The sequence below is a fragment of the Zingiber officinale genome, chromosome 1A (assembly GCF_018446385.1).
Source record: "Zingiber officinale cultivar Zhangliang chromosome 1A, Zo_v1.1, whole genome shotgun sequence".
Lineage (NCBI taxonomy): Eukaryota > Viridiplantae > Streptophyta > Magnoliopsida > Zingiberales > Zingiberaceae > Zingiber > Zingiber officinale.
In genome coordinates, this window is record NC_055987.1 from 163,879,699 (window position 1) to 163,906,360 (window position 26,662).

General features: G+C 38.7%; 2 long non-coding RNA genes across 2 annotated transcripts; both read right to left on the minus strand.

The window, feature by feature from the left end:
* Positions 1–17,914: 17,914 nt before the first annotated feature.
* Positions 17,915–24,072, minus strand: LOC122038252. Its single transcript, XR_006127828.1, has 4 exons — positions 23,841–24,072; positions 23,694–23,754; positions 18,220–18,265; positions 17,915–17,976 (listed from the first exon to the last, which is right to left on the minus strand). It is a non-coding gene; the product is annotated as an uncharacterized LOC122038252 (long non-coding RNA).
* On the minus strand, positions 18,995–19,440 carry LOC122038251. The gene is made up of 3 exons (XR_006127827.1): positions 19,346–19,440; positions 19,177–19,269; positions 18,995–19,105 (listed from the first exon to the last, which is right to left on the minus strand). It is a non-coding gene; the product is annotated as an uncharacterized LOC122038251 (long non-coding RNA).
* Positions 24,073–26,662: the final 2,590 nt, after the last annotated feature.

The following is a 26,662-nucleotide window of genomic DNA, read 5'->3' on the forward strand; positions in this document are numbered from 1 at the left end:
AACCGCTTCCTGCTAGAGTGCGGCAGAGTCTTAATTAAGTCTTGATGTTGACCATCTTAACTTTGACCTATCCCGTGACAATTAACTCATGTCAGATAGACTCCTCCTTATCACAGCATCAGGTACAAACTTTGGAATATCCAACCTTATATGCTACTGTATTGCCTTTTTGCTGTAACGACCCGCCTTCTACTACTAGGCTGTAAGGCGAATCGCTACGGTTTTTGCTAAACTATACTGTGCGGAAAGCTGATCTAATTAAATTTTGCTACTAAACCGATCAAAACTTAATGCTCTGGGTGTACCTAGGAGTTGTACACTTGCTAGGGGAGACAACCTATGCCTCCCGGATGACCTGCTAGCTGTAATCAGGCATTTCAATCGATCCATTGATCGATTGGGCTGTCGGATCGATCACGGGATCGATCCAGCTTGATACTGGCACGATAGAAGTCTCTGGATCGGTCGGCGGACCGATCCAAGAGCTTTCTCTTCTTCTTTCGCTTCTGTACGCACCTGGATCGGTCTGCCGACCGATCCAGGACCTTACTGATCGGTCGGACTGACCGATCGGCGAGCCTCCGTGCGTCTGCTGCGTTGGGCGCAGCTGGATCGGTTTACCGACCGATCCAGGAGCACCCTGATCGGTCGGTAGACCGATCAGTTCACCTCCCATGTCTCTGTTCGCCTCTGGATCGGTCGGCTGACCGATCCATGAGGATACAGTAGCATACTGTATCTGTCTGGATCGGTCGGCTGACCGATCCAGTGACACAGCCAGGCCCTGATCGGTCTGGAGACCGATCAGAGTTCTGATTTCGAATCTGAACTCTGATTTCAGCCCCTGGGTTGTGCCAAGACTCCACCTATCAACTATCCCATGCATGATAACTATTCTAACAACATGTAATAACAATTTTAGACTTAAGCTAGAGTAAGGTTCACTGGTTCATGGCATTTTAAGTCACTAAACACATTTAACAATTGAAAGTGTATGAAAGTAAAATTGCTAGAGTTCTAATTGGTTAAACTTGCTAAGTCCCCTAAGGACCTTTGATTCCGGTTCCTGCCACACACACCATCTTTGCATTGCCCTCCAGCTTCCTCTGTTAGTCCATCTTTCCTTTACCTTTATCTGCAGTATAAGGAAAAGTAGAATCTGTAAGCTTAAAGCTTAGTAAGAAACCATCTACCTCACAAAATCATGCATTCGATGCAATATGCTTTTAAATCATGCTATTTGAAAATATGCACTGAACTTACTAAGACATGGTATACTGAAATCGTAAGGCATAACATATAAGCATGACATAAGCACTGAATCATGGCATAGCAACCAAATAAACACTGAACTGAATATAAGCTAAACTAACTGAAACTGAATCTGTAACTGGAAACAAACTCAACTAGCATAACTGATTTTGAGTTTTGAAATCTAATACATAATAAGTGAAAATACTAAACATGCTGTTGGGCCCGGCAACTGTACTTGCTGTGCGCGCATCCCTACTAGACTCGGGGTTGCAAGTTCCGAATTTAGCAGGGTTGTCTAGGCTATCTGAACCTAGGGACGACTGTGGGAGTCCAACCCAATGGATATCTAATCCAGTACAGTGCCACTGAAAATAAAATACTGATATCTATAGCTAACTGATATAACATGCTGTTTCTAGGTTATCTGAACCTAGAGCTAGGTTGTCTGAACTTAGAGGCGACTGTGGGAGCCCACCCATTGGACCGTAGTCCCATACAGCTAAAATAAACTGATTTACTGTTTTAAACGCTTCTAATGCATTTAACTGTAGTATTAAAATGCCTAAGTTGCATTTTTACGGATCTAGTTATTTTATCGAACACTTAGTGTGCCCCAACTCTGCTCTTTATTAGGGAGACCACCTTTAGGCACCCGACAACGTCTACAACCCCAACTGAAGAGGGTAGGCGTGTCCGGCCCATCTAAAGGTGCTCAACTAAATCCCTAAATCTGAGAGGAGGGTTAAAACACCCTACATGTCAACAAAATCTGCATATTACTAATCTAATGCATAGAAAATCCAAACGGAGCTATTATACTGCAGGTGAGGGATTTCTTACCTCTTGATCGTAATTTCTTACGATTCTATTCGCTAAAGTTCCGGTGGAGATGATCCTCTCGACGATCCGATCACGTCTTCGCGTTCCTCTCGCGGAGAAGAACCTCTTTCGTGTTGGAGTCGTCGCCGGAAGATGAACCTATGGACCCTTGCCTTGGCGTGCCGTGCGTGAGGAAGAGGAGAAGGGGTGTTCAGCGTTGAGGGTTTTCGTGAGGAGGAATTGCCGAACCAACTTGAAAATAAACCAAACCCCAACTTAAGTTCTTATTTATATTAAGTGGGTAACTAGGCCTAATTCTAATATAAATATAATTGATTCCTCTTTCTTTCAGCACGGCCCTGCTGGGTTCACCGGTTACTAAACTTATCCGTAAACCATAGGTCTCGGGTTCGATTCCCGCCTAAGCTATTTTACGGTTCTAATTATTTTTGCTACTTCCGCTACTCGGAAAATTCCGGAATAATATCTAAAAATTCCAGAAAAATCATACTATATTTCTAAAATAGTTTTGAGAATTTTCGGGCTTTACAATCCCCCATACCTTATAAAAAGTTCGTCCCCGAACTTAAAACAATTCTGGGTACTTCTGTCTCATGTTGGCCTCTGTCTCCCAAGTCGCCTCTGCTGCTGTGTGATTTTGCCAGCTGACTTTGACTAATGGTACTTCCTTGTTCCGTAATTTTTTTACTGCTCGGTCTATTATCTGAATAGGCCGACTGTCATAGCTGAGATCATCACGGACCTGTACCAACTGGGGCTCAATCACCTGGGTGGCGTCTGGAATATGCTTCTTCAGCATGGAGACATGAAATACGTTATGGACGGCTGACATCTCCTGAGGTAGCTCTAGCTCATATGATACCTTGCCTACTCTCTTCGTGATAAGGTTTGGTCCCACATATCTGGGAGCTAGCTTGCCCTTCTTCCCAAAACGCATGACTCCCTTCATGGGAGCTACTCTGAGGAAAACTGTATCCCCAACTGAAAACTCTAGGGGTCTGCGTCGTGTATCAGCATAGCTTTTCTGGCGGCTCTGTGCTGTCTCTATCCTCTGTATGGCTGCTGTGGTATCTGCCACTAGATCTGTCTGAAGCTCTAGCTCCTTCTGTTCACCACTCTCATACCAACAGATTGGTGATCTGCACCTCCGCCCATAGAGTGCCTCATAAGGTGCCATGCCGATAGTGGCACGATAACTGTTGTATGCAAATTCCGCTAAGCTCGGATATTTGCACCAACTTCCTGAAGTCTAGGGCACACGCTCGGAGCATATCTTCGAGTACCTAATTTACTCGCTCTCGACCATCCGTCTGAGGATGGAAGGGTGCTAAATTTCAATTTGGTGCCCAATCTTGTCGTACACCCCAGTGTGATGTGAATCATTGTCTCGTCGAAATGATGGTTCGTGGGACTCCATGTAGTCCGACGATCTCCGAAGATACAACCGAGCTAGCTTCTCCATGGAGTAGGATATCTTGATAGCTAAAAGTGGGCTGATTTAGTCAACCTGACTATTACCCGGATGGCATCAAAACCATTCGTGGTTCCGGGTAGCCCCACTATGAAGTCCATCGAGATATCCTCCCACTTCCATTCGGAATCAGAATAGGCTGCAGAACTCCTCACTGATGTTCCGCCTTGACCCTCCGACAGGTGAGGCGGATGCTAACATATTTGGCGATGTCTCGCTTCATCCCGGACCAAAATGTTTTTCGTGTCTTGATACATTTTGGTGGAGCTCGGATGCATCATAGGGAGTCCTATGAGCCTCATCTAAAATCTGCCTCCGTAGCTCCTCCGATCCGGAACATGTAGTCTGTCACCAAAATACAACACCCCGCTATCGGACACTCAATTCTCTACTTTCGATTCATAGCCCTTGCTTGATTTTTCAATTTCGTGGTCCCGGTCCCGGTGAATATCACCAAGCAAGGTAGACTCTAAGGTCATAGTAGAGAGCTGTCCACGATGAGTTCGAGACCAAAATCCGCGATCTCCTTCTATAGGGGTGGTGACATGGCTGCTAGAGATAATAAGGTAGCGCTGGATTTTCTGCTAAGTGCATCTGCTACCCTATTGGCTTTCCCTGGGTGGTAGAGGATGTCTATGTCATAATCTTTGACTAGCTCTAGCCACCTACGCTGTCGCATATTCAGATCCTTCTGAGTGAAGAAGTACTTCAGACTCTGATGATCTATATACACCTGACTGAGCTCCATACAAGTAATGTCTCCAAATTTTGAGAGCGAACACCACTGCTGCAAGCTCAAGATCATGAGTAGGGTAGTTCTTCTCATAATCCTTGAGTTGTCGGAGGCATAGGCGATTACCTTGCCATCTTGCATCAACACCGGCTCCTAATCCCAATTTAGAGGCGTCACTATATATATCAAAGCTTTTTCCGGCAGAGTCGAATAGGTGCACTAGTCAATCTCCTCTTGAGTTCACTGAAGCTCTGTCCACTGAAATTTCTTGTTCTTCCCGGTGAGAGCTGTCAGGGAGGCTATCCCGGAGAAGTCCTCTACAAACTTTCAGTAATATCCTGCTAATCCCAAAGCTCCCGATCTCGCTGGCGTTCCTAGGTCTCCTCCAGTTACTCTATCTTGTTGGGATCTACCATAATACCATCCTTTGAAATTACGTGACCCGGGAAGGACACCGATTTAGCCAAAACTCACATTTAGTGAACTTGGCGTATAGCGGGTTCTGTTGAAGGGTCTGCCTAGTTTCAGTGCTCGAGTGTTCTTCCCGAGTTCCTGAGTAGATAAGAATGTCATCGATAAACACAATAACAAACTTATCTAAATACTCCCCGAATACCCTGTTCATGAGATCCATGAATGTAGCTGGAGCATTTGTCATGCCAAAGGCATGACTACGAACTCGTAATGTCCATATCGGTCCTGAATGTCTTCGGTATATCGCTCTCCTTGACTCGACTTGGTGATATCCCGATCCGAGGTCAATCTTAGAGAACACCGCTCCCTTTAAGCGGTCGAACAGTCATCTATTCGGGAAGAGGATACCGTTCTTGATCGTGACTGATTCTGCTCGTAGTCTATACATAGCCGCATGCTTCCATCCTTCTTCTTCACGAACAACAGGCGCTCCCATGGTGAGTGACTAGGGCGTATGAAGCCCTTGTCGAGTAGCTCCTGTAGCTGTCCATGAAGTTCCTTCATTCTGCTGGAGCCATGCGGTAGGGCGCTTTGGAAATAGGATTGGTGGGAAGAGCTCTATCTCAAATTCAATCTCCGACTGGTGCTAGGCCTGGTAACTCTTTGCTGGGTAGTCACATACAACTCGGACCTCTGCTAGCTGTTGGTCCTCGTCCCGGTTGGTAGTGACTACATGTGCTAGGTACCCGTACATCCCGAATCCATCAACTTCGTGCCTTCATGGTGAGAGAAATTTTTCGCTTTTCTCTTTGGTTCTCCGATGTACTCGAACTGTGGGTTGGAATACGACTTTCTGTTTACGGCACTCTATGGAAGCACCGTATCTGATCAGGAAGTCCATTCCAAGGATGACGTCGTAGTCAGTCATTTCCAGCAGGATCAGATCACAAAAGAGTTCCCGGTCTGCTATAATGACTGGCACTGCTCTGAGCCAGTGCGTTGATATCATGACCTCTCCTGAAGGTAGTGCCGTCAGAAACTGACCACTGAGTACCTCTGGGGGTATCTCTAATTTCTCGGAGAACATCCTGGCTATATATGAATGGGTTGCCCCAGTATCAAATAGAACAGTAGCACTATACTGAAAAATGCTAATCTGACCTGTGACGACTGTCGAGGCATTTGCTACGTCCTCTCTGGTGAGTGAGTAGATCCTCGCATTCGCCATAGCTGGAGGGGCTTCTAATCGGCCCTGGCTGATAAGTGGACCTTCTAGAGCGGCCTGCATCTGATGTAACTGAGCTGGCTGGCCTGCATACTGAATCTGCTGTGGCTGAGGAAGACCGGTCTTGTTCGGGCACTGTTTGGCCATGTGCCCTTCCTGTCCACATTCAAAGCATCCTCGTGTGCCCTTGCGACAAACCCCTGGGTGGAATTTCCCACAAGTGGCACACTTTGGATAACTGGGTCGTTTGCTAGATGGTCCTCCTTTTGAGTCACTCCCTGATTTGCGCTTGCTGTTGGAGTTCCCTTTCCAGTTAGAGCTGTGGCCCTGCTGCTTTTGAGTGTGAGAGTTTCCTTGGCCCTTGGACTCTGAGGAGACTTGCTTCTGCTGCTTGATGCTGTTCTGGTAGTGCTCGGTGATCAGAGCACTACTCACTAGTTCTTCTGTGGTTTGTGGCCTATGGATGCCACCAGCCACATTCATCGCTATTTCCGGCCTCGGCATCTTGAGCATCAACCTGATTCGTTCTTTTTCTGTGCTGACCAGCTGGGCACAGACGAGCCAACCTGTTGAATTTCTTCACGGCTTCCTCAACTGATAGGTTGCCCTGACGAAATTCGGTGAACTCGTCATAGTGGCGGTTTGTAACCCGCATATGAAAGAACTCCTCAAAGAATTCTCTCTCAAAGTCAGCCCATGTCATCCGGTTCACTGGGTGCTTCGTTCGATTCTTTCCCACCACATGCGTCTCCTGTCAGGCAGAAGGAGGCACACTTCACCTTCTCGTGTTCTGGCCAGTCCAGAAGCTCCATCGTACTCTCCAGTGTTTTGAACCAGGCTTGTGCATCCCATGGTTCACTAGCGCCTGAGAAGTTCTCTGGCTTGACTCGCTGCCACTGGATCAGATAGGCTTCCTTTCTTGGCTCAGCTGCTGGGGCTACTGGTGCTGGTGGTGGAACCTCTAGGACTTCTGGAGTCGTCAAATTCGGTTCTGGGGTGACTGTGGGGGTATTCTGCTGATTAGCCTTTAAGGTGGCTATTTCCTGTTGCTGTTCAGCTAGTTGCTGCTGTAACTGAGCCACTAATGCTGTAAGGTCTGGAGGAGGCACTGAACTGCCTGTCTCTTGCTGGGGCTCAGTAGCTAGTGCCCTTCTAGCTGGGCGTCCTCGTGCCATTTCTAAAGACATAGAGAACATATGTATAACTAATACTATCACAGTTCTATAATCGCTGATATCATGTTCAAAGACTATCTCATACAAGCAGGAAGTAGGCATATAACATGAACTGTAACTAGAAAGCAATAACAATAAGGAGAGTAGAGGTATTCTTACTTGGAAGCTGCAGGTACAATGCTGATGTGTGTGTAGGAAGTATGGAACACTGCTCTGATACCACTCTGTAAGGACCCGCCTTCTACTACTAGGCTGTAAGGCGAATCGCTACGGTTTTTGCTAAACTATACTGTGCGGAAAGCTGATCTAATTAAATTTTGCTACTAAACTGATCAAAACTTAATGCTCTGGGTGTACCTAGGAGTTGTACACTTGCTAGGGGAGACAACCTATGCCTCCCGGATGACCTGCTAGCTGTAATCAGGCATTTTAATCGATCCATTGATCGATTGGGCTGTCGGATCGATCACGGGATCGATCCAGCTTGATACTGGCACGATAGAAGTCTCTGGATCGGTCGGCGGACCGATCCAAGAGCTTTCTCTTCTTCTTTCGCTTCTGTACGCACCTGGACCGATCCAGGACCTCATTGATCGGTCGGACTGACCGATCGGCGAGCCTCCGTCGTCTGTGTTGGCGCGGTGGATCGGGTTCGACCGATCCAGAGCACCTCGATGAGACCGACCGTTCACCTCCCATGTCTCTGCCGGATCGGTCGGTGACCGATCCATGAGGATCTGATATCAGATCTGTTCGATCGGTCGGCGATCCAGTGACACGGCCAGTCTCGATCGGTGCGAGACCGATCGAGTTCGATTTCAATCAACTCGATTTCACCACAGGTTGTGCCAAGACTCCACCTATCAACTATCCCATGCATGATAACTATTCTAACAACATGCAATAACAATTTTAGACTTAAGCTAGAGTAAGGTTCACTGGTTCATGGCATTTTAAGTCACTAAACACATTTAACAATTGAAAGTGTATGAAAGTAAAAATTGCTAGAGTTCTAATTGGTTAAACTTGCTAAGTCCCCTAAGGACCTTTGATTCCGGTTCCTGCCACACACACCATCTTTGCATTGCCTTCCAGCTTCCTCTGTTAGTCCATCTTTCCTTTACCTTTATCTGCAGTATAAGGAAAAGTAGAATCTGTAAGCTTAAAGCTTAGTAAGAAATCATCTACCTCACAAAATCATGCATTCGATGCAGTATGCTTTTAAATCATGCTATTTGAAAATATGCACTGAACTTACTAAGACATGGTATACTGAAATCGTAAGGCATAACATATAAGCATGACATAAGCACTGAATCATGGCATAGCAACCAAATAAACACTGAACTGAATATAAGCTAAACTAACTGTAACTGGAAACAAACTCAACTAGCATAACTGATTTTGAGTTTTGAAATCTAATACATAATAAGTGAAAATACTAAACATGCTGTTGGGCCCGGCAACTATACTTGCTGTGCGCGCATCCCTACTAGACTCGGGGTTGCAAGTTCCGAATTTAGCAGGGTTGTCTAGGCTATCTGAACCTAGGGACGACTGTGGGAGTCCAACCCAATGGATATCTAATCCAGTACAGTGCCACTGAAAATAAAATACTGATATCTATAGCTAACTGATATAACATGCTGTTTCTAGGTTATCTGAACCTAGAGCTAGGTTGTCTGAACCTAGAGGCTACTGTGGGAGCCCACCCATTGGACCGTAGTCCCATACAGCTAAAATAAACTGATTTACTATTTTAAATGCTTCTAATGCATTTAACTGTAGTATTAAAATGCCTAAGTTGCATTTTTACGGATCTAGTTATTTTATCGAACACTTAGTGTGCCCCAACTCTCCTCTTTATTAGGGAGACCACCTTTAGGCACCCGACAACGTCTACAACCCCAACTGAAGAGGGTAGGCGTGTCCGGCCCATCTAAAGGTGCTCAACTAAATCCCTAAATCTGAGAGGAGGGTTAAAACACCCTACATGTCAACAAAATCTGCATATTACTAATCTAATGCATAGAAAATCCAAACGGAGCTATTATACTGCAAGTGAGGGATTTCTTACCTCTTGATCGTAATTTCTTACGATTCTATTCGCTAAAGTTCCGGTGGAGATGATCCTCTCGACGATCCGATCACGTCTTCGCGTTCCTCTCACGGAGAAGAACCTCTTTCGTGTTGGAGTCGTCGCCGAAAGATGAACCTATGGACCCTTGCCTTGGCGTGCCGTGCGTGAGGAAGAGGAGAAGGGGTGTTCGGCGTTGAGGGTTTTCGTGAGGAGGAATTGCCGAACCAACTTGAAAATAAACCAAACCCCAACTTAAGTTCTTATTTATATTAAGTGGGTAACTAGGCCTAATTCTAATATAAATATAATTGATTCCTCTTTCTTTCAGCACGGCCCTGCTGGGTTCACCGGTTACTAAACTTATCCATAAACCATAGGTCTCGGGTTCGATTCCCGCCTAAGCTATTTTACGGTTCTAATTATTTTTGCTACTTCCGCTACTCGGAAAATTTCGGAATAATATCTAAAAATTCCAGAAAAATCATACTATATTTCTAAAACAGTTTTGAGAATTTTCGGGCTTTACATTTGCTATTAATTATTTTCATTTGAATCAAGATATGATTTCTTGATCTTTAGCATATATGAAAAGGCTTGGTTAACTCTCTCACCAAGCTTCTGGTGCATTTTGATTAGCTTTGAGTGGTCAGTGTCTCTTTTTTTATTTCTCTAATGTTTATGATACGATGCATAGTAATTGGGTCGGGTCAAAGGGATGTGGCAGTCAGAAGTCAAGGGTACGTTGCAATCAGAAGTCAAGGGGGCATGGCAGTTAGAAGACAAGGAGTTGTGACAGTCGGTATATGGAGTGGGATCATCCGGGGCCATCAGGTGTATGAAGCCAGAGAGGGGTCTCCCAGTCAGGAAACCAGGGTTGCGATAAGAAGCACGGTCAGGACCCAACCCGACCTGGCTTTACCGATTAGGGGCTGTCAAGCGAGCCTATGTGAGTAGACTTACCCCCCTTGGTGGGGTCGGAATCATAAAAACTGGAAGAAGGAGCCCGACCAGTCTGTTCATCATCACTCAATATACCAACCAGGGCTGTTTCAATCACACCCGGGCAGGATAGAGGACACTACACGACAACAGGTCAGGGAATCGTAACTACCTGTCAGAGAATATCTACTATATGTCAGGGAATATTCCAGCGGTTGGGATCATCTGCCTGTAGAGCCTTCCTTCAGTCTATAGGAGCGGGCCACGTGTCTTCCACAACTCGACAAGTCCTGACACTCGACATCCTCTGACAGAGGTCAGTCTCCAGAAGGTACGTATTATCATGTAAAAAGGGGTGTTCTCTCCCTTGCACAGGTACACTCACTCGCACACTTGTCTACTTTTCTTCTTCCTTTGTACACTGTTCTTCTAGGGAAAAAGTACCTGACTTGAGCGTCGGAGGGCATGCTCCGGGGACTTTTTCCCTGATTCTTGGTCTCTAACGCTCCATGTGTTTGTCTGAGTATGTACAGGGGTTAGGGGTGTAATCGAGCCGAGTCGAGCCGAACTCTTGGATGTTTGAGTTTGGCTCGTTTATAATCGAGCCGAGCTCGAGCTTTATTTAACAAATATATTCATGGCTCACGAGCTTATTCGAACTTTTATCGAGCCTAAACGAGCTTAATAAATATAAATTATAAATTTAAATATTCATTAAAAACTAAATTATATATTTTAAAAAATTATAATATTCTTGTTAAAATTTATAATTTTATTCTAATAAATAAATTTAATATATTTGTCTATGTTTTTCATAAGTAGAGTGTAAAATCTATAAATTCAATATCAAAACTATTATTTTTTTATTTAAAAGTTGATTTATGAGTTTAAGGAACATGTTCACGAGCTAACGAGCCGAATATTGTGAAGCTTGAGTTTGGTTTGTTTATCTTAACGAGTCTCATTAAATGAACTCAAACGAGCTTTTATTGAATCGAGTTTTGAATAGTTCACGAGCGGCTTGGCTCATTTACACCTCTAACAGGGGTCTGGTATCGCCGATGCCGGCCCCATATTTCTATAGGGTCATGTGGGGGTCCGCTCTGGGGTGCTCGTGTGACCGCCGCATCACAGTCTCCTCCCCGACACATAGTGCTGATCAAACAGTCACCCTTTTGTATTTTTTTGGACATAGAAGATATGCAGCATATCCATGGGATTTTGGTAAATATATTTCAAAATTGGGATTCAAGTAGTCAAACCTTTAGATTCTCAGGTACAATTTATAATTTCATATTTTAATTACAAAGTAGTTGTATGGTAAAATTTAATCTTTTGCTAAACGTGGGCCTGATACGATGTCGTATCAGGCCCAACGTAGGCCTGATACAATGCCGTATCAGGCCCAACGTGTGCTTGATATGACATCGTATCATGTCCACGGTGTTTCTAATACTTTGTATGTGTTAGTAGAAGTCTAATAATAATTTAACTTGGTCAGGTGTTCCGGTTGGCTTCACAAGAGGAGACGTTTCATTGCTGCTTGGTATTGCAGACCGAGGAGCTTCAATTCCGATGAATTCAGCTAAAGCATCCAGTGACCTCTTTCTAACTTACTTCTCAAACAAAAAAGAAGCTATTAGATCAAGAATTGAGGAGTTGCTTAAATTTTATGGCAATCGCGTTGAAGTCGAAGATGATGTTTTATTATTTTGCAAATTCTATATTTTGTATATATTTATTTGTGTCTTATTTTCTTCTAGTACATATAAGGTCCCATTAAGTCTTATAGATATAGTAGATGATTTTGAGAATCTTGATAGATTCAACTGGGTTGAAGCAATCCATGAATTTATGACTCCACAATTACCTAAGATTGGGGACATATTTTTATCAACTGAGACAAAACATTCTAACACCAACCTCCCTTACCTAAAAGGTTTTGCTGGTCTTTTGGCAGTAAGTATATAATTTATGTGAATTTTTTTAATATTTTACGGATAATTTTAAAATAGTTAACCCTTGTGATGGTGAATCAGGCATGGTTTTTGGAGCATGTTCCAATCCAAAAACTATACAAAATAAAAGGAGCCAGAATAAATAAGTGGAGGAATATTTCTTCACATATTAGTAAGGTAAGAGAATTGATTGACCAAGTCTCATCTGAAGAGGTAAATTTTGAATACTTTGACTATAGTTTGGTTAAAAAGTCTTGTTTTAACATGTGGTTTAATATTCTTACAGGTTGTGATTGAACTAATCCCTAACCAAGACGAAAGATCATTGGTTGAGAACCTTGCTGGCGTTGATGACAGTCCACATGCAATGGAGGCATCACAAATTGAAGTCACTATAGGGGGAAGGCAGATTAATAAGGATTGTTGTAATTGCATTATTCAAGCAAACAGAATTAAAGAGCTAACAATGGAGAACATGCAATTGAAGGAGAGGGTGAAAGAGTTACTTAAAATAGTTGAAAAAAAAGGCATGAAATCTCAATATAGCGAGCTTGTAGACGATCCTCAAATTGAACCTGTAGGTGTTACAACAAGAAGAAGGAGAGGACGTGACAGAAGTCGCTATGATTACAAGGATACTCCAATTGATAGTCCATTGTGGTTCAAAACTTTACCTAAGAGGTAGCGTAGAAATATACAAATAAGTGAGCCTGCGGAGAAAGTTACAAGTATAGGAGAAGGAAAAAAAGTTGTCAAAGAAATGTTGTTGTGGGCAAGGGGAAAGGAAAAATTGATTTGGATGAAATGGAAGAAGAAATTAATATTGTACAATTGATGGAAGACAAATCTGATGAAGAGGCAGACAAGGATGTAGATATGTTTGCCAAATATGAGAAAATGAGGAAACAAGCAATTGTTGTAAGACGATATCTACAAATTTCATTGTAATTTGTTAGATTTAATAGATTATCTAATTGACTATTTTGTTTGTATGCATAGTATATGAAGAAGCAATTTAAGTCTTCCAAGAAAAAAAAACAAGACGAAGAGGTGACGTACTTGTTAAAAGCCTTGGAGGAAATAAAGTATGTAAATTACATAGTTGAATAGTCAAGAATATTATATGCTTCTCTAATTACATAGTTGAGCTAAGGTTATCAAAATTAAATTTGTAAAAATAATATCTGATTTGTTTACTTTGTAGGTTTACAAATGATATAGTTTGGGAGGAACCACCCTTTTGTTTAAATTTGTATTCCCTTTTATCTGGTGTGAATGGAGAAATGTTGACAAGAGGGGATGTAATCGACACGTATTGTAAAATTCTATTTAGGGGGGCATTTCCGTCTGGAAGCACATACAACAAGTCAATATATTGTTCAACATTCTTCACAGTAAGGAATTGATTTGATTATAGTAAAAAATAGAATTCTTTTTATTATTTGGTTATGTATGTATGACTTTGCATATTTGTAGTCATTAATGAAATCGTCAAGTAAGTTTGCCTTCCAACACCTGATAAAGACGGATAGACGAGATGAAGAGGTAAGGTATATATTTATACCTTTGTGTAGTGATAATGCACACTTCCACTTGCTGGTGGTGGACACCAAATCAATGACGTTCAATCAGTACAATTCTCTAGCAAGTGGAAGTAAATACAAATATGAATTTGAAGCAGCGGTAAGCATCTAATAATAATGTGTATGGTTGTATTTTAATATAAATGCTAGTTGATGGAAAATGAAAATTTCCTCTTCATTCTTCAGGTATCAGATTTTAAATTATATAGTCGTGAGCACGTTGCTGTTATTCATCCAAACTTGGAAAGACATTATCTGTTTGATAGATGGGTCTCTCGCATAATAGAATGTCCACAACAACAAGCAAGGTAAATCGAGCACAAAGTGTGAATATAAATTATTGATAAAAAAATATTGACCATAAAAATGTTGTTGTTATTTACAGCGTTGACTGTGGCTTCTTTGTGATGCAAAACATTTGATGTCTCCTATATGATATGAAGATGGACTTCAAACAAGGAGACATGAAAAAGATTAGAATTGATGTAATGGTATCAATTTTGAGGGATAAGTATTTTAAAACATTGGATTAAATATCCAGTCTTGTAAGGCAAAAACTTGTATAGAATGTAAATGAACTTATTATGTAGTGTAGGTAGTTTAATATATTTGTATGTAGTCTTTGTTGTATAATACAGTGGTATATAGTATATGAGAAGATTATAAACTGTCACTGGAATATTAATAATATTGCATAGTGATTAGTCAAATATAAGTCATAATATACAAAATGCGATGCTGGTGCTTATCAGTGGACAGAGACAATGTATATAAGTTATAATGCACACCATTTATATCTTCTTAAAACTGAAAACATGGTAACGGTTGGGATTGTTTAAAAAATCAAATAGGCTCGGACCAACAGTCGGTTTCAAGAGCACAACGTCACTAGGTTCCGTGCCAACTGCCACGGAGCAATACCTTATTAGAAATGGGGTATAAATACGTTTTGACACCAAATATACCATCTTCCCAGTAAGAACTTCACAAGGAACGTGATTTCAGGTACATCCAAGTAGGGGAGGGCCATCAGTGGGTTTTGGTCAAAACCAACTGATGGACCTAAACACCTCTGATTGGACCCATTTCAGTTCTTGTGGTATTCTGGAGTTGCAAGGACTCCAAATCTGCTGGCAAATCATTATTTAAACCTCTATAGGTTATGGGAAAAAAATAAAATACAATCAGGCTCCGTTGGGTCTGATATGCTTGAAGATCAGGTCCAACGTGGGCCTGATATAAGTGCATATCAGGCCCAACGTGGGCCTGATATGAGTATCATTTCATAAAGCATTATTCTATCTCCCCCTAATATAATCTCCAAACATTCTAATAGGGATCTGATAAAAAAAATAAAATAAGATCAATTTTAAAAGTCACCTTCCATAGGGTTGAAAAGAAAAGTTGTGCACTGTTCCGTGCCAACTGCCACGGAGCAATACCTTATTAGAAATGGGGTATAAATACGTTTTGACACCAGATATACCATCTTCCTAGTTAGACCTTCACAGGGAACGTGATTTCAGGTAAATCTAATTAGGGGAGGGCCATCAGTGGGTTTTGACCAAAACCCACTAATGGACCTAGACACCTTTGATTGGATCCATTTCAGTTCTAGTGGTATTCTGGAGTTGCAAGGACTCCAAATCTGCTGACAAATCATTATTTAAATATCTATAGATGCTAAGAAAAAAATAAAATACAATCAGGCTCCGTTGGGCCTGAGATGCCTGAATATCAGGCCCAACGTGGGCCTGATATGAGTATCATATCAGGCCCAACGTGGGCCTGGTATGGTATCCTTTCATATAGTATAAATTTATACTATCTCCCCATTTCTATAAACTCAAAATGTGTCACCATGCACCTTATGAAAAAATAAAAAATAAAATAAAATTAGAAGGTGCTACCAGAAGGTTTAAGTCTATAACATGGTCAAAAGTGGAATAAGTGGTAACTGGCACAGAGCCATACCTTCTAATCCATGGTGCATAAATTATGTCTGACACCATATATACCATCTCCCCACCAAGACCTTCACACGACACTTGATTTCATGTAAATCCAAGTAGGGGAGGACCATTAGTGGGTTTTGGTCAAAACCTACTGATGGACCTAGACACCTCTGATTTGACCCATTTCAGCTCTAGTGGTATTCTGGAGTTGCAAGAACTCCAAATTTGCTGGCCAATTATTATTTAAATATCTATAGGTGATGGGAAAAAATAATATAAAATCAGCCTCCGTTGGGCCTGATATGCTTGGATATCAGGCCCAACGTGGGCGTGATATGAGTGCATATCAGGCCCAACGTGGGCCTGATATGAGTATCATTTAATAAAGCATTATTCTATCTCCCCCTAATATAAACTCCAAACATTCTAACAGGGGCCAGATAAAAAAAATAAAATAAGATCAATTTTAAAAGTCACCTTCCATAGGGTTGAAAAGAAAAGTTGTGCACTGTTCCGTGCCAACTGCCACGGAGCAATACCTTATTAGAAATGGGGTATAAATACGTTTTGACACTAGATATACCATCTTCCCAGTTAGACCTTCACAGGGAACGTGATTTCAGGTAAATCCAATTAGGGGAGGGCCATCAGTGGGTTTTGGTCAAAACCCACTGATGGACCTAGATATCTCTAATTGGGCTCATTTCAGTTCTAGTGGTATTCTGGAGTTGCAAGGACTCCAAATCTGCTGGCAAATCATTATTTAAATATCTATAGGTGCTGGAAAAAAAATAAAATACAATCAGGCTCCGTTGGGACTGATATGCTTGAATATCAGGCCTAACGTGGGCCTGATATGAGTGTATATCAGGCCCAATATGGGCCTGATATGAGTATCATATCAAGCCCAAAGTGGCCCTGATATGGTATCCTTTTAGATAGTATAAATTTATACTATCTCACCCTTTCTATAAACTCAAAATGTGTCACCATGCTCCTTATGAAAAAATAAAAAATAAAATAAAATTAGAAGGTGCTACCAGAGGGTTTAAGTCTATAGCATGGCCATAAGTGGAATAAGTGGCAACTGACACAGAGTCATACCTTCTAATCCATGGTGTATAAATTATGTCTGACACCATATATACCATCTCCCCACCAAGACCTTCACAGGGGACTTGATTTCATGTAAATCCAAGTAGGGGAGGGTCATCAGTGGGTTTTGGTCAAAACCCATTGATGGACCTAGACACCTCTGATTGGACCCATTTCAGCTCTAGTGGTATTCTGGAGTTGCAAGGACTCCAAATCTGCTGGCCAATCATTATTTAAATATCTATAGGTGCTAGGAAAAAATAATATAAAATCAGCCTGTGTTGGGTCTGATATGCTTGGATATCAGGCCCAACGTGGGCCTGATATGAGTATCATTTAATAAAGCATTATTCTATCTCCCCCTAATATAAACTCCAAACATTCTAACAGGGGTCTGATAAAAAAAATAAAATAAGATCAATTTTAAAAGTCACCTTCCATAGGGTAGAAAAGAAAAGCTGTCACTACTAGAATTAAGGTCTTTAAGGACACACATAAATGCCCTTATAGTATACTTTTAGTGACACTAAAGCTATGGTGACACCACTGAAAAATGTATTGATATGCGGTGTTAGCATAGACCCTCTAGCATTCCTGACATTTGTATAATGTCATTATATAATATTTATGCTAACTTCAAAAGTGTCTTAAATATAGGAATATAATAACAATCGAAATTGTCACGAAAACATATTTCATGGACATTTATGCATGCCTTTTTATTATGTAAATAAGGACAAAAATAAATGTCACCTAACCTAATTTATATTGATAATTATAAATGTTTTAAATTTTTATATAAGGACAATAAATTATGTTAGTAATTATAATTTATAAGGATATTTTATAGTGTCATCTTATATAATCTATAATGACATTATGAAATGTTAATTATAATATTTTATAAAAACATTAAATAGAAACATTTAGAATACACCACAATAAATTAATAATATTTATTCAGAACACAAAACATTCATCACATAATAGAAAAAGTTACACATCATCACAATAAGAATAAAAAATTTTTATATCCAAAATATCCAATCCATTCGCCATGTCATCATATATAATTCATCCCATCATCACAAAAATACAAATGCATTACTAATGTAAAAGTATTGAATCCAATGTTAACTAAATACTAACAAATCATTGAGTTTTAAAACTAACAAAGTCTTATAAAATAAAAAACTAACTAATTTATTATCAACCATCTTCAACCATCATATGCAAAATCCAAGTACCTGTCACCTACAAATACAATCAATAAATTTGTATAAGTAAATTAAACAATGAAAATATAAACCTAATAAACATAATTTAAAAGATTGAAAAGCATACCGAATGAGAAACATATAAAGTATTATTCTATATGCACTAATAGAAATCTTCGCACATTGTCAACTGCAAATACATTTCATATTTATTTAAAATTTTAATAACATGATAAATATAAAAAATTAATAATATTTCACTAAAATGTTTAAATCATACCAAATGACAAGGCCAAGCTATCAGTCCTCCAAGTGCATCCTCAAACCTTTGTAAAAGATCATAAGGTCTAATTAAATTTTCTTTGGGTTCTAGGACAACTAGTACTTGTACTTCACATCAATTTGGTCCTAATTTTTGTCTCCCTACTATATTATTTGGATCCATGTCAAGGAGCAATCCTTTTGCTACAGTTTTTGTTGAATCAAATAAACTTTTGATCAAGACAGAACTTCCAATCTACATGAAAGTGAAAGATATAACATCAATTTTTCAAGATGTGTAGAATATATAATAAAATAGAAATTAAAAAAAAATCTTACCTGTAAGGTTGGACGAGATGGAATAGAACCTTGTGGATTGCTACTTGATGAAGTGTGTCGACTATTATTAGAATTTGAAAGAGGATTTGTGTTTGATTGTTCAGAAATCTTTGTTTCTAACATTGTAATATGTTGACCTTGCTTTTTGATATGTTCATTCATCTGTTCTAACTTTGCATTCTGTTCCATAACTAGTCGATTGCATGTGCCACGACTAGGAACTACTCCCTATAAATCAGATGGGCTAATTCCATCACCAAGCATACGTACTCGACCAGATCTATCTGGTCCCATGATTTGAGCAAATATATCATTCGGGCGCACTTGATCATTGTAATCTTCAGGAAGTTGATTTTCTAGTTCTTTCATTGCAACCTTCAAGACATATTAAGATTTAGTTAATACATAATGATAATTAAAAAATACTTTAAAATAAAATAAATGAAGAGTATAAAGCATCTTACCAATCTTTCTTTTACAATATTACTTGAGGGAGTTCCATTAGCATGCGTAAAACATGCATGAAATAATTCAACTCGTGTTGGAGGATGTCCCTTTTCTTTTTCCTGAAATATATTTGGTTACTAATTTCTATAATCAAATGCACATAAAATTATAATATAATAAAAAGATCTACCAATGTTTGTTGCACTTGAGAAAAAGATGTCCTTCCTGTGGTTTGATTCATTATCCTTTGCTTTCTTGCATTTTTATTCTTTTCACTTCTTTCCTAATATATAAAATTACACATAATATATAAAATAAAAGTCTACTAACATTATATTTTAAATAAATAAAATACATACCTTTGATTTTTCTGTGTTCCAAAAAGCAACTAGTCGCATATATTGTTCTACTTGAGCTCTTTCATCTCTTTGTTGTAAAAGCATTTGAATTGACAACTCAGGATCATAGTACTTTCTTTTTAGTTCAGACTTCCAATTTCTCCATTTTTTTGCTATTGAGCATAATGTCCAATTTTCCGTCCCTAAAGGAAGGTCATACTTATCCTGTAAAAAAAAATATATAGACAAATTATTATTGCATAAATTATAATTTTTAAATCCTAAAATTAGTATTATTGTCCCTAGGTACCTTATGTCAAAAACACAGGAATTAGTATTATTTAACAAATAATATATTACAAATGTAATAACATTAAATATATATATATATATATATATATATATATATATATATATATATATATATATATATATATTACCTTTCAATTGGATACATCCAACGATAGTGAACTGGCTCAGCAAGTTGTACTTCAGTAGCCAAATGAATAGTTAGATGAACCATTATGTCAAAAAATGAGGGAGGAAAAATCTTTTCCAACTCACAAAGGATCACTGCAATATCTCTCCTCAGACGAGTCATATCCGTAGGAGAGATTACTTTACTACATAACTCTCGAAAATATCTGCTTAATCTAATCAATGGAACTCGAACTGACTTAGACAAGGTTCTACGTAATGCTACTGGCAACAATTGCTGCATCAAAATATGATTGTCATGACTTTTTAGACCAATTATTTTTGGCGGTTTCATTTGAACACATTGTGATATGTTAGATGCATAGCCATCTGGAACTTTAATTTGCTTTAAAACCTTGCAAAACATGTTCTTCTCTTTTTTCCCCATTGAAAAAGATGCTGGAGGTAAATAAACTTTCTTTGGTCCTTTCTCAATAGGATGAAGTGATGTTCTTATCCCCATTTCTTGCAAATCAAGTCGTGATTTAAGATTATCTTTTGTTTTTCCTTCCATATTCAGCAATGTCCCACAAATATTTTCGCACACATTCTTTTCAATATGCATAAGGTCAAGATTGTGACGTATCACATTATCCTTCCAATACGGTAAATAAAAAAAAATACTCAATTTTTTCCAATTAAATGGTAGTGCTGAATTATCATTAATTGTTTTCCCAAATGTAAATTTTAAAATTTTCAACTCATCCATCACTATGTCTCCTGATAGTGTGGGTGGTGGTCTTCCAAATTCTTCCGTGCCATCAAACAATTGAGCATTTTTTCGAAACACATGATCACTATTTAAAAACTTACGATGACCCATATAGCAGTATTTTCCACCATTTTTTAACCATTTTGAATGTGTAAATTTATGACATACTGGGCATGCAAGCTGTCCTTTAGTGCTCCATCCTGATAAGGTTGCATATCCAGGAAAATCACTTATTGTCCATAATAATGCGACATGCAATTGAAAATTTTGTTTAGTTGATGCATCATATGTTTGCACTCCTGTCTCCCACAAATCCTTTAAATCTGCAATAAGAGGTTGCAAGTAGACGTTGATGTTATTTCCTGGAGCAAATGGGCCGGGTATCAATAATGAAAACATAAAGTATGGTTGCTTCATACACATCCATGGTGGAAGATTATATGGCATTAAAATGACCGGCCATGTACTATGTGCCACACTCATATTTTTGAATGGATTAAATCCATCTGATGCTAAACCAAGCCTTATGTTCCTAGGATCCTTTGCAAATTTTGAGTGTTTATGATCAAATGTTTGCCAAGTCGGAGAGTCAGCTGGATGTCGCATGTAGCCATCCTTTGTGCGAGATTCAGAATGCCATCTCATATGGGATGCTGTTTTGGATGACATGAACAACCGTTGTAATCTAAGCTTTATTGGAAAATACCATAAAACCTTACGTGAAATTTTTCTCTTTTCACCGGTTGAATCATTTTTGGATGTTTCCCATCTGAGCTCACTACATGTTTCACATTGAATTCTTTCTTTATCCAATCTCTAGTACAAAGTGCAATCATTAGGACAAGCATCAATCTTTTCATAACCAAGTCCTATTTGCTTCATCAATTTCTCTGCTTCATAATATGATTTAGGCAAATCATCCATTGCATTAGGAAATGCTTCTCTCAACAAATCTAAAAGCATATCAAAAATCTTATTATTAATTTTGCCTAGACACTTTAAGTGAAGCAAGCGAATCATGAATGCAAGTTTTGAGAATTTCTTGCATCCTGGATATAATTCTTTTTGTGAATCATCAATTAATTTATAGAATTTCTCAGCCTCTCCCATTGGAATCTCGTTATCATTTTCAAATTCTGATGTGCTAATTATATTATCATTGTCTGAGATCCCAAATGCCTCATAAACTAAACCTTGCATATCATCTGCATAATTTTTAGATGGAACAGAAGCAGAGTTTGTAGATGTACTATATGATATCTCTCCATGAGCTTCCCAATGCGTATAACCTTTGATAAATCCATCAACCGTCAAATGATCAAAGGCAACCTCTCTGGAAACGAATATACCAATCTTACACCGTATACATGGACATAAAATCATTCCATTTATATTTGCATTAGAAAATGCAAAATGTAAGAAACTTTGAACACCATTTCTATACTCCTCAGTTTATCTTGGTAAAAACATCCAACTCTTATCCATAATGATCCTAAAAAAAAACTTTTTAAAATTAATTTAACATTATGATATATTGTTAAATTTTAAAATGCATGTATACTAAATTTAACACTTATAATAAAGAACTGTATCACAAATAAAATTCACAAGTTAGAGAACTCAAGATATAGATAAATCTTTATAACACAAGGACTCAAGAGGCTACAACATAACAATCTATAGCATCTACATAATTTATCTCAGCTAATAAAAATCAACAGTACAAAAAAATAACTAAATATGGTATCTTTTTTTTATCATGTCCTAGGTGCAAATTGCCAGATATCTGATGTGGAATAAAATTATTCATTTTTCTTGGCTCTTAAACACATGCAACCATGCTTGGCTGTACATAGTTTGTGAAATACATAATCAAAGTTTTTAGGACAAAAGGATAAGGTATTGCATGAGAGGATCTCATTTCTACAACTCTAAAGCAAATGAGAGGATAAGTTAAGATCCTGTCTGACTAGGTATGCAAATGGAAGCTACTATGGCGCCTTGGGAATTCTTTGTTACATATAAGTTGATTTGGCATTTAAGTTTATTCAGTAGTTAAAGGATTTTATCAGGTTCTTTAAAAATGCATATCTAAATATGTAAATTAGTATGGAATCCCTATAACTATAACTCTAAAGCATTTTGGCTGAATTTTACATTTACTATGTCTGGAGATGCGTTATGACTACTGGGAAGAACATATTCTGATGTTTCCTGTGACAAATAATAGAAGATATTGAAGCCACATGTTTTGCATAGTATCTTTTTTATGCTTTTATGATAGTATTATAAAATGAGTTCACCTTTTGCTTTTCAGGCAACTAAGTCACCCGCATCTTGTCAAACTTATTGGTTATTGCTGTGAGGGTAACCATAGGCTGCTAGTATACGAGTATATGGCTTGTGGAAGCCTGGAAAAGCACCTGTTCCGAAGTAAATACTTATGTTTTTATTTATTATCATGCAATTAGTTTAATTAACAAGGATCACTAACTTCTGATTTGACATATTTTAGTTAATGTCCATTTATAGCCACCTCCCATATCTTGATATTGGACAAAAATATGTGGAATAGTGCGACATCAACAAGTTCATCAAATGGGTTACTAATGAGCAAGATATGCATCTATCTCTTGCTTCAAGCTTACTAATAGACACTAGTTATAACTGTATAGCATAAACTAATTACTATAAACAGATTTGTAGGCAGTTCTACTACCTATCCCTTAATTCTCCTTGTTCTCCATATAAGGTAGATTTTAGCAGAAGTTAGATACAAAGAGTAATATAAGCAGAAGTTAGATACAAAGAGTAATATATTTGTACATGTATAATACAATTTTTGTTCTGCTCTGCACATTTATCCATGTGATTTTCTTTGTGTAACAAGGAACAAATTGTATTCTCAGATTATTTGGTTCAATGCTGTTAATCCCTCACATTGATTTTTTTTTTTTTTTTTGCATAAATATCATTAATAAATTTTAATGTTAAACTGTTTATACTTTGGCTAACTTTTCCTATTTGACACTAATCTATATTTCCTGTTTATAATCTCATTTCTTATCTTAACATAAGAAAGAAACCTATCCATCAAAATTCAAAGAAAAAAGACCAAACACATATACAAGTGAATCTTGTTAGATAAGGACTGAAACTTAAAACTATTATTATATATACCTGTTTGATTCGATTAGGTAGAAAGGAGCAAGGTGACTATTAAATTCTTCCAATCCACAACCTAAAAAAAAAAGAAATTAGCAAGAAATTAGTTAGGAGCATATACAATGCAAAACTTCCAATCCACAACATTAAAAAAAACATTACAAATCACGGTGAAATCCGCAGATTAGGGAGCAGCGACGACAAGAATGAGTTTGGGAGGAGAAAGGCAGAATCACAGCGTGTATGCAGTGCTGTGGAGGAATCGTGGTGGAGGCCGGCGGCGGCACAAGTATGCGTGAGCGTGGGTGAAGATCCCAGCGACAGTGAGAGCAGATTAGGGAGAGGAGCGGCAACGAACGAGAGTAGAGGGAGGAGAAAGAGAGAGGAGCGCCGCTGAGAGCAGATTAGGGAGGAGCACGGAGAAAAGCAGTGATGACGAGAGCAGCTAAAGGAAGAGAAAGGGAGAGGATCGGAGTGGCGCTTAGGGTGGGGGAGCGGCGCTTAGGGTGGGGGAGCGGCGAGCGAGTACAGAGGAGAAAGAAAATCGCGATTTTTGTGATGAGGGAAAGGGCCGGGTTAGCGTTAGGGCAGGGAAAAAAAACAAAAAAATTTAATTATTAAGTGATTATTAGATTACTAATTTGGTGACATTTGGTGAAATATGTCACTATATATTATCTAATATGATATTTTTATATTTAAAATAATCTTTTTTGATAAATGTCATTAAAAAATATTTATAGTGACATTTAAATTTAAATGTCATAAAGAAAATGTCGTAATAAGCTATATTTCTAGTAGTGTGTGCACTGTTCCGTGACACCTGGCACAGAGTCATACCTTCTAATCCATGGTGTATAAATTATGTTTGACACCATATATACCATCTCCCCACCAAGACCTTCACAGGGGACTTGATTTCATGTAAATCCAAGTAGGGGAGGGTCATCAGTGGGTTTTGGTCAAAACCCACTGATGGACCTAGCACCTCTGATTGGACCCATTTCAGCTCTAGTGGTATTCTGGAGTTGTAAGGACTCCAAATCTGCAAGCAAATCATTATTTAAATATCTATAGGTGCTGGGAAAAAATAATATAAAATCAGCCTCCGTTGGGTCTGATATGCTTGGATATCAGGCCCGACGTGGGCCTTATATGAGTGCATATTAGGCCCAACGTGGGCCTGATATGAGACCATATCAAGCCCAAAGTGGCCTTGGTATGGTATCCTTTCTTATAAATTTATACTATCTCCCCCTTTCTATAAACTCAAAATGTGCTACCATGCTCCTTATGAAAAAATAAAAAATAAAATAAAATTAGAATGTGCTACCATAGGGTTTAAGTCTATAGCAAGGCCATAAGTGGAATAAGTGGCAACTGGCACGGAGCCATACCTTCTAATCCATGGTGTATAAATTATGTCTGACACCATATATACCATCTCCCCACCAAGACCTTCACAGGGCACTTGATTTCATGTAAATCCAAGTAGGGGAGGGCCATCAGTGGGTTTTGGTCAAAACCCACTGATGGACCTAGACACCTCTGATTGGACCCATTTCAGCTCTAGTGGTATTCTGGAGTTGCAAGGACTCCAAATCTGCTGGCAAATCATTATTTAAATATCTATAGGTGCTGGAAAAAAATAATATAAAATCAGCCTCTGTTGGGGCTGATATGCTTGGATATCAGGCCCAACGTGGGCCTGATATGAGTGCATATCAGGCCCAACATGGGCCTGATATGAGACCATATCAGGCCCAAAGTGGCCTTGGTATGGTATCATTTCTTAAAAATTTATTCTATCTCCCCCTTTCTATAAACTCAAAATGTGCTACCATGCTCCTTATGAAAAAATAAAAAATAAAATAAAATTAGAAGGTGCTACCATAGGGTTTAAGTTTATAGCATGGCCATAAGTGGAATAAGTGGCAACTAGCACGGAGTCATACCTTCTAATCCATGGTGTATAAATTATGTTGACACCATATATACCATCTCCCCACCAAGACCTTCACAGGGCACTTGATTTCATGTAAATCCAAGTAGGGGAGGGTCTTCAGTGGGTTTTGGTCAAAACCCACTAATGGACCTAGACACCCCTGATTGGACTCATTTCAGCTCTAGTGGTATTATGGAGTTGCAAGGACTCGAAATCTGCTGGCAAATCATTATTTAAATATCTATAGGTGCTGTGAAAAAATAATATAAAATCAGCCTCAGTTTGGCCTGATATGCTTGGATATCAGGCCCAACGTGGGCCTGATATGAGTATCATATCATAAAGCATTATTCTATCTCCCCCTAATATAAACTCCAAACATTCTAACAGGGGCCTGATCAAAAAAAATAAAATAAGATCAATTTTAAAAGTCACCTTCCATAGGGTTGAAAAGAAAAGCTGTGCAGTGTTCCGTGCCAACTGCCATGGAGCAATACCTTATTAGAAATGGGGTATAAATAAGGTATTGATTAACCATAAATTTAGTTTACAATAAATTGATTCACCATAAATTTAATTTACCCAAACAGTAAATCATTACAAGAATAGTATATTACAATTGTTCACTATTTCTATAGTTTAAAGTTTTTGTCAGACATGATTTTATGTCCAAGTCTAAATCTATAAGCTCTCATATCAGCTTGTACAAAGTCTGTAGATCTCCGAAACATCAAACTCTCTACATAGCGCATTATAAAAAAAGCACAATCCAACCTACAAAACAAAAGCACAATCCATCATAAAAAAGTCGAATCAAATTATTATGGAACATACACAAATACTTACGATTTGCTTTGTGTGGGGCCAATAACTTGCATCGTTTTATACTCTCTCCCGGAGAATGGTGCTAAACCTTTATGTCATCTGTGATAGTATGACTAGTTTAGCTCCTTAAAAAACAACACCTACAAATATCAAACCATAGTAATTAATACATAAACAATGATTATTGGATATAAGAAATTTATTACTTACAGTT